Here is a 9,789-nt window from a genome sequence, read left to right as displayed (position 1 = left end):
GTTCTTTGTCTTAAAAGTCATTTTACCGTGTCTGTCCAAGTAGTGCTTGGTTTGTAATAAGCTTTCAGTAAATATTTAGCATACAAATTAAATGATATTCAAACATGATTGTTTGTGTGCATATTTATATATATTTATTTTTATATATTTACATAAATTTATAAGTTTATGTATTTTTATAAATTTTTAATAAATTTGTATATTTATAGATATGTTTATAAATTTATAGCTATTTATACAAATTTAAATTTGTGTATTTATCTATAAATATATTTATATAAATATCACATAGATTGTGTTAACAAGAGTTATAGGGCCAACCATACTGCCCGCAGAGTGTTTGGTATCCAGTATACAATGAAATAAGGAAGTTCAAGATTACTCAAAAATTTGTAGCCTGAAATTCTGAGACGGATAATTCAGTCCTTTTTGGTAATGAGAGGTCCATCAGAACATCACTTCCACGAAATCAAGGACAATACGATGCCTTGTTCACAGGTGTAGTCACACTCAATGTCACGGTGGCTGGCATAAAGGGACTCAACTATTTGTTGTATCAATAAATGGAGAGCATTACCCTCTCCAGACAAATGACCTTGGGACGTTGACCCATGAGAATCTTAGCCCTTCATGATGAGTTTTTCAGATTACCTTTATTCCTAAAAGACCTATCTGGTCATCATTAAAAGCCATGGAAGGAAAAGGGGGGAGGGGGTAGAGCTGCTGAGGACCACTCCACACCTGCCCTCCTCCATGATGTTAAGGAAAGTTATACCATTATCTTCTTTTGGAGATTTTTTAGAATCAGTATAGGTGAACAATCCCTAAAAAAATGAAGTAGCCCAACTAGGGGGAGTGACATTTGTCACTAGTGATCATCCCCAACACAGGGAAAGGCAGCTAGCAGCTGAGATCCCCATGAATGGTAACCAATACTTGAAATGAGAAGCTCCAAATGAGTCTCTTAGCTCAGCGAGCTGAATGAAAACAAGATCGGGAAGAGAGGGTGACATTCCTCTGTTCTGTACACATTATGCTGGCTGTTGGAGAGCTTCCCATTTTTATGATCAATGTTCCTTCAAGGGATGTCTTTGTCATACAAAATGGTCTTCGATCTTGGGGACTAAGGAAATGCTTCTGATAAATTTAATCTAGTTAAAACACAGGCACCATTTATCACAAATAGGATATGAAAGAGAAATAGATGTGTGTAATTTTACCTTTGGAGGCTCTGGCTTCAGGACAAAAAAAGCACACAACTTCTTCTGGCCCTCACCCTTGACTGCACGTTGGAATCACCTGGGTCCCACCCCCAGAGTTTCTGAAGTAGCTGGTCTGGAGTGTGGCATGAGCATCAAGATTTTTTGAAGCCCCCCAGGTGACTCTATTGTGCAGCCAAGTAGGGGGACCAACCATCCCAGTTTGCCCAGGTCTGAGGGGATTCCTGGGATGCGAGACTTTCAGTGCTAAAACCAGGATAGTCCAAGGCAGACTAGGACAAATTGGTCACCCTAACCGCTGCTCTAAGAAGCATGTGTTTGATGAGGTTTGATGGAGATATGAAGGAAGGGGACCAGCACATGTGTCTTAGCCATGGCAAGGTTGGCTGCAGAGCCAATTACTTACCACAGAGTCACAGAAGGTATCGAAAATAGATTTGTGTCAGATGGCATGTTCTGAATTTTATCATGTACGATTTCTTGGAAGGGCCAATACTTTTCATATTTCCTTCTTCCTCTGACTTTTGCAAGTATGATCTCATTCCTGAATGAAAATCTTGTTCCTGAAAAGAAATCTTCCACAGCAGCTGGATTCCCTCCCATAAGCCTGTGCTTTGGGAAGGCCGGCCCCTTCCTTTCCATTAGGTCAATGGTAATTGATAGCTGCCAATACTGGCCAACATTTCAGTCAGAGCAACTTCACTGTATCCCTCCTTTATAAATGCGTCTGATCCAGATTCTGACAAACTTTAAAGGCAATTAGGTAATGACAGTGATATAGGAAAAATGGGGCACGAGAGGATGGCCATGTCTCAGGTCCCAGGTGAGTCCCTGGGATGCGCCCCATCAGGTGTGGGTCCTTGGCTTCACACAGGAAAGAATTCAAGAGTGAGCCATAGTAGAGTGAAGGTAGATTGATTCAGAGAGATACATACTCCATAGACAGAGTGCAGGCTGTCTCAGAAGGCAAGAGACAGCAACGGAGTGACTTAGGAAATACACATTCCAAAGGCAGAATGCAGGCCATCTCTAGAGGGGAGAGGGGAGAGGTGGCAGCCTCAGAGAATGGGGTTGTCTAAGAGTGAGATCTGCCACGAGGTGTGGGGGTTGCTAGCGTCTATGGGCTCGGTAACTTCATGTGCTAACAAGTGGGCAGATGATTCCAGCTACTTTGGGGAAGGGGCGGGGTTTCCCAGGAATTGGGCCACCACCCACTTTTTGACCTTTTATGGTCAGCCTTGAAACTCATGGCACCTGTGGGAGGACCATTTAGCAGGTATTGTATTACAATGAGTGTATAATGAAGCTCAGGGTCTACTGGGAGTCGAATCATCCACCATCTTGGTGCTAATTGCTGTGTCATTCTTTTAATGGTGGTGCCCTGCCCCCTTCCCTCCTGGCTCAATGGTGACTCCTCAACCAGATCACTCTGGGAGAGTTGCCAAGGAAGGGGTGCATGGTCTCTCTCTTTCTACAAAAGATTGACAGAGAAATGCCAGTAATGAAAATCCAAACCTCATCACACACACACAAAAAAACTTATTGTTATAAGTAATGACTCTTTCAAAGGATATACAAAAGCAAGAGACTGATCCCAGCTCAAGCCCAGTATGGCAAGACTATTGGGGGCTGCAGAAGGTTGAGGACAAAAGGAAATGTCACACCAGGAGGGGCCTCTTCTGACCGCTGGCCAAGAGGTGAGCTTTGCTGGCAAATGGGCCCTCCCCCACCTGCCAAATGTAGACACATTCAAAGGAGGTCTCCACTGCATGAACCAATCCTTCACAACCATTCAGACAGCTTTCTTCTTACACTTGTGGCGTGAGGAAAATCAGCCGTCCGGTATTGTTACAGGGGTGCTCCTTTCCAAGCCAGTCTTCATTTCTGTGAGTAATCTTCCTAGGACTCATTTTGTGATAGGTTCATCTTAGTGCTTTTCCTGTGAGCCTACTTATGGACTTTTAGGCTGGGAAGACTGGCCCTTAAATAGACAAATAAGAGAATTAGCCCTGCCTTTTGTGAGGTTAAGCACATCTTCCAGAATAAACAATGCTGAGGTGGTGACAAGGCTTAGCTGCCAAGTCCTATGTGCTATTTCTGGTTGATGATGCTGCAGCTTTATATAGTGCTAGAATGGGTACTGCAACCATGTTCCTCCACTCTCTGACTCCATATTGGATCTGTTCCTTGAGCTCTAACCCTGTGCTCTGTTCCCTGTGCTGAGTCTCGCTGGTTCTGCACCTTTTGTAAAAGAATGTTGCCTAGAGCCTGAAATCTACAGGAGAGCCCAGTCTCAACGTTCTGACCTCCAAGGGTGCAACACTTCTCCGTTCATAGAGAGATAAAAAGTTGCAGAGCAGAGAATAACAATTGTCTTACTGAAGGTTGACAGCAACATTGTGACCTGACCTAGGTAGACAGCTGCAAGAGCAAAGATTCCGACACCAAGAATTTTGCAACAACCAACCCCACCCCTTCCCCTTTTAGTATAAAATGAGCCTGAATTCTGACTTGGGGAAGATGGTTTTCCAGGACATTAGCCTGCCATCTTCTCAGTCTGCTGGCTTCCCTAATAAAGTCATTGTTCCTTGCCCCAACACTTCATCTCCTGATTTATTGACCTATTGTGTGGTGAGTAGAATGAATTTGGACTTGGTGACGTGTCTGAAGTTACTTACTGAGCTTGTGGAACCTGTATTAGCTTCCTGGGCTCCTCACACAAGTCACAGAGTGATGTCACTTTGCACAGCCATCACAGAGAGGCACGGCTCCCCACGATGTGTGCTATTTCATCACCTAATAGTGTGGCGAGGGACTTTTACACTGATCTTTCTCATGTGTAAGATAAAGAAGTTGTTTTTTTTTTTCTAAGTTTGAAGGTTTTCTTTGACTTTGCCTTCAGGTCTGTGGCCTTAGAAAGGGACTGACGAGGAATAGGAAAGATGGTGGGGGGGTCTTTAAGCTGTGGCCAGCATCTGTGCAGGGTAAATTCTGTCATACCTGAGTGGAGGGAATTTTCTAGATCATGAATCAGAGCAAGGGGGGCTGGTGTAAGCTGGGCTCCAGGGGAGAGAAGCAGCATCATCTTGGCAACTTGTCAGTACCACTGAGCATCACTGCCTGTGTTAACGTGGAAGAGCCCCCAGGACAGCAGGAGGATGACGGGAAAAATTTTTTTTAAGCAGCGCAAATAAGAAATAAACAGAAGAGAGAATCTAATTAAAATAGAATAACTGAAGAGATGACTTCCGTTGCATTAAGAATATTTTTAGAAGCACCCTGCTAGCACTTTATCCCCGAAAACGCCCACCCCTCTCACCAATATATTAAAAAATCTCTAGGTACCTTCCCAAGATTGGACACTGGCCAATTCTCACTTGCTCTCGCTTAGAATAGGAACAGGATGTGCTGTGTCTGCTATTGGAAATCTTGGGTTTTTTTTTTTTTTTTCATCCTTTCCTTGGTGCCCAAGTTCGGATTTATGATGTCACAGATGCTGTCTAGGTAAGCTTCCATTTTTTAATTTTTTTCCCATTTATTCTCATTTTTATCTCTAGGCCACCAAAAATACCAGAATTCAGCCCACTAAAACCATGAAAAATATGTATGTATGTTAGCTGGGAAGGATCCGAATCTGATTATATTAGTTCTTCATGGAGAACATTTTATGAAGGAATAGAAGCTGTAATTAAGTGTTCTTCCCACTTACAGCAATTTAATTAAAAAGACTAAGGTTATTGATTTTTTTAAACTATTAAAAGGCACCCATGCTGCTGGTTCCAGGCTGTTGCTGGCAGACCATGCACTCATGGAGTATAATTTTCCATTTCCTTCAGTACAATGGAACTCTTCATTAAATGCTTTCTCACTGTGGACAGATTGGTTTATAGTTGAAGCAAGCAGGGATTTATAATCCCTTGCTGCTATTTGCTTACCCTTCAATTCAGATTCTGCCAACACCACACAAATTTATCTCCTTAGCTTGGAAAGGACTTTGGATTTTGGGTGATTTTATTTCATGGGCTGAAGTAAGCTCAACAGAAGAGATTGTGCCAACCAAGTGGAGTTTAGAAGGACTGAAAAACCTCAGTTTGTTCAGGATCATACATAAATCAAGCCAGATGAGAATGGAAGAAATATTACCACGGGGCTGCTTGAGCATCCTTACAACGTGGCAGTCAGTTTTCTCCAGAGCAAGTGATCCAAGAGAAAAGCCAAGGAGGGAGCTGTAATGCCATTTAAGACCCAGTCTCAGAAAGCACACACCTGACCATAAGAATGTTGAAGAGTGAGCAGTGGCCCAGTTCCTGGGAATCCCAGCGCCTTCCCCAAAAGTAGTTGCAATAATCCTCCCACTTGTTAGCATATGAAGTTACCGAGCTCATAAAAACTAACACCCCCCAACCTGTGGCCAGTCTCTCTTCTGAGTGAGAGAGACCGCGCTCTGCCTATGGAGTGTGTATCTCTCTGAATAAATCTACCTTTACTCAAAAAGAAAAAAAAAACCGCACATGCCATCACTTCTGCCATATACTCGTGATAAGAAATAAGTCATTAGTTCACCTCATACTCATGGGGATGGGAGAGGTTTCATCTCTCAAAGAGAGGATATCAAAGAACGTGTGGACATATTTTAAAACCACCACACACTTGCTTTTCCCTCTACCTAAATTCCTTCTGTAAATATTCAAAGATCTCACTCCTCCACTTTATTCAAGCCTTAGCTCTCATGTCAACTATAAAGAGGTCTTTCTTGACCCCTCATTTCATCTAAAGTAGCATCCAATCCCTCTCAACACTATTTCTCTGCTTTACTTTTCTTCAAAGCAGTCTGTCATCACCTAACATTATTCATCCATCTGTGCCCTTCTATCTCTTTACAGTCACCCTCCTCCACTAAAAAAGGAGGCTCAATGTGGGCAAGAGATTTGGTGTCTTATCCATCACTGTAGCTCCAGTATCTAGAACACAGTAATTGCCTAATAAATACTCATTATTAAATGGATAAATGCATTCATTTCCTCATGTAGCAAACATTTATTGAAGATCAGCTATTTGCAAAAAGACACCAGGCCATAGGGAAAGGAGTTTACACTGGGAGACTGGGTGATTGGATCATTAAAACAAGTTCTCAACCTTCTGTGTGTTCCAGTAACATTTTCCAAAATGAGTTGCCCAGAGTATTAATAGGTGTTACTCCAAGAAAGGGTTCTACAGTTAATGAGAAACATTGGTTTAAACAAAATTAAACATTTTTTTATTACTGCACAACTTCTCAAAGCTTTTAATATGCTAATGTGCTATGGAAAGCCCCCAAAAGAAGAGAAAAATAAACTGGACTCCCCAAAGTTATCCGCTTATGATACTGTCTCTCATTGAACCCAGATGCAAGAGTTAGCCTTGAGAGGATGAGGTCAGTTCTGGAGCCAAAAGAGGTGAGCTGACTAGAAATAGAAATCTAGCGGTGAGAAGGGGTGAATGACCAGGAGGAGGGGGAATTCGAAAGCTCAGCTGCATATTCTGAGTGTTCTACAGAACGCAAGAGACGAGCTTGTCTGCTCGGAGTGAGGGAGACAGAAGTGACCCTAAGGCCTTGAGAGATGAAGAAGATGTCTGCAAAAGCAAGAAAGGAGATGTAAAGGAAACTGAGCCACTGAAAGGGCCAAGTAGAAGCCAGAGGGGATGGATTTGTTTTTTGTTTGTTTGTCTGTCTGTCTGTTTGGAGTGGGGAGCTAATTAGGTTTGTTTTTTATTTATTTATTTATTTATTTATTTATTTATTTATTTTTTTTTTTTTAAATTTTAGTGCAGGTACTGGGGATTGAACCCAGGACCTTGCACATGCTAGGCTCACACTCGGCCACTGAGCTATACCTCCCCCTAGAGAGGGTGGATTTGGAGCAGTCCCAGCCAGTACGTCTTCATGACTTCCTCCCCCCGTGCAATGACCACTAAATGTGAATGAAAAATGTAAATTAAAATGGAACTCGGTGGCTTGAATTGATGTAACAAAGTCTCCACATGAGTTCAAGAAGGAAAGAAATCTATAAAGATCAAGTAGGAAGCACTGAAAGGGTGCGCCCAGAGTGAAAGCGGGAGGAAGGACAAGCAAGGGCCAAATCGGTCATGAAAAATAAAGAAAGGGGCAAGAACAAATGGCAGCAGGACACTGGGGAATAGGTAGGGGAGAGTTTGAGAGACGGCTGATAACAACCTCAGGGTCTAAGGAGGGAAGATGTGGATTCAAGGTCACGTGTATGGGCTGTTCTGATGGATGATGCGACTCAGATTGGGAAGACACTCGGGAATGGTTGTAATGGAAGGAAAGTGAAGGTGCCTCTGAAAGGAGGAGCTTACACATTTCCTTGGTTCCTCATCCACCCATCTCTTCTCTTCTGATGTCCTTTAGGTGCAGGAATCCTTCATCTTTGGGTCCTTGGCTCGGAGCTCTGTGCCTGGAGCACAGTGGGATCATCAGAATACCTGATGGGTGAATGGAGGAAAGACTGCTTGGATAAACAGGTAACGATGCAGGGATTAAAGCTGCCAAGGGTGTTGACAGGACAGTGGTGGAGGCAAACCCAGGGTCCTTGTGCAGGTGTCACCAGTGAAGTGCATGCACCCTGTCCGTGGTGTGACATCATTTAGGGAGCCTTGTTGAAATGCTCAGTCATTTTCATCATTCTCGATGCTGGTGTCTTGACTTAACTGACTGGATTCCTAACTACAGCTTCTAGCCCATTACTCCATACCTTGCCCGTCTCAATTTCTCTTCTCCTTCCCATGGAAATCTCCATCACTGATGGTGAACCTAGAGCCCTAAGAATGCCTCTGGTTTCTTGGCTGCCCCACGCCCTGACCAAGGCTGAGGACTCCTCCATCCTGGGAACACTGGCCAAAGAAAGAAAAAGTTAATCAAAAAATGGTCCAGGCTTAATCCTATGGATTTGAAAAGCCGTGAATTAGGGGATCACACACAACACATACCCAGTGTCATATCCCAGTGTTACTAACCATACGTGAAACTTCATGCCATTAGGAAATCAAACAAGCACGTCTCAGACTTTAGTGGATGTAAGAATTACGTGACTACCTTACCCTCATATTCTGATTCAGGAGGAGTTGGAGGAACCCAGACTCTGCATTTTAACAAGCACCCTCAGGGATGGTCACGCAGGTAGTCTCAGATATTTTGAGAAATGCCACTCAAAGCTTATTGTGAACACCAAGTGAAAATGCCCCAAACTGTTATTGACACAAAATGTTACATAAAAAGCAGAAAACTTCGCCTCTTTCCCAAACAGTCTGCTTTGTCAATGAATTTCAGTATTGAAGAGATCTGGGGACAGCAGTCTAACCCAGAAGAAGGGACTTGTCATAAAGCTTAGTTAGCATAGCTAGAACACTGGTTTTTTCCTGGGACAGCATAGTTTTTGGAGGAGGTTTGGCGTCATGTGACTGAGGAAGCAGATACGGAAGCACAGCCACACCTCGGGGTGTCTCCACCCTTGAGTTTACCACCAGGCTGCCACCTACCCGTCTGATTACAGCTAGTGACACCCCCAGGGGGGCACTTTGAGGAGGAACCTCGGGAGTTTTCTCAGAGCATTGATGACACAGGGCAACTGAAGAGAAGCTTTATGTTACCCAGGACATAGCTGTTCTACAGAATAGCAGCTCCTGGTGCTTGTGAAGTGTGTTTAGCATCCGATAAAATGAACTATATAAATGCAGAGTAATATTAATTGAGAACACCTTATCGTGAACACCAAGTGAAAATGCCCCAAACTGTTACTGACACACAATGTTACATAAAAAGCGGAGAACTCCACGTCCTTCCCAAGGAGTCTGCTTTGCTATTCTCTGGGCTCCAGCAGGGCAAGAGGACAGAGAGAGCCTCTGGGCACATTCACCAGCTGTTAAGAATCCATACCAGGGCCCTGGTCAGCACTTCCATTTCTTTTTTCCCAGAAGCTCATAAAGCACCTTGGCTGACCCTTCTCCATCACCTCCTAAAAAGACAAAAACACTGTCACCAACTTAGCCATTAGCAGGGACACGATCGATGCTTTGATTTTCTTTAGAGCTGGTTTCTCTCTATGTCACTGAGAGAATTAGCATCCGCATCACGTGTGAACTTCATTCTCTTTCAATCTCACTCACCTCGAGCAAAGCCCTCCAGGTCCTCGCATCCATTCACAAAGTCACAAAGTTTCCAGCATCCTTGAAGTTTGCCCCAATTCTCCAGCAACCCAAACCTCGAAGACAAGAGAGGGCCTTTTTCTGACAGCAGGGATATTTCTTTGTGCACACAGAGCAGAAGAAAAGGGGGAAGCCCTCCTCTGGAGAGAAGGTTTTAGAGTGTAATCAAATCTGCTCCTGGTCTCAGACACAAAAACCCAGAACTCGCCTTAGCGGTCTGCAGTGGCCTCCTCCTTTGTCTAAGAGGCAGGCAGTAATTGATTTGACCTGCTTTATGGGGACAGTCTCCCAGGCATGACTGAGTGCTAATTGCTCCTAATGAGGCGGCATTTCTAACTGACTGTGGTCTTGAGATTCCTGTCCTCTT

The 9,789-nt window shown here is 43.6% G+C and overlaps 1 long non-coding RNA gene across 1 annotated transcript in view; it reads left to right on the top strand.

Moving 5' to 3' along the window:
• LOC116661999 overlaps nucleotides 1–9,789 on the top strand; it is a 61,156-nt gene that overhangs the window by 25,506 nt on the left and 25,861 nt on the right. Inside the window, exon 3 of the long non-coding RNA XR_004317970.1 lies at nucleotides 7,630–7,742. This is a non-coding gene — a long non-coding RNA (uncharacterized LOC116661999). The remainder of the gene's footprint in view (nucleotides 1–7,629; nucleotides 7,743–9,789) is intronic.

The sequence above is a fragment of the Camelus ferus genome, chromosome X (assembly GCF_009834535.1).
Source record: "Camelus ferus isolate YT-003-E chromosome X, BCGSAC_Cfer_1.0, whole genome shotgun sequence".
NCBI classification, from domain to species: Eukaryota; Metazoa; Chordata; class Mammalia; order Artiodactyla; family Camelidae; genus Camelus; species Camelus ferus.
This window is presented reverse-complemented; position numbering and strand designations above follow the sequence as displayed.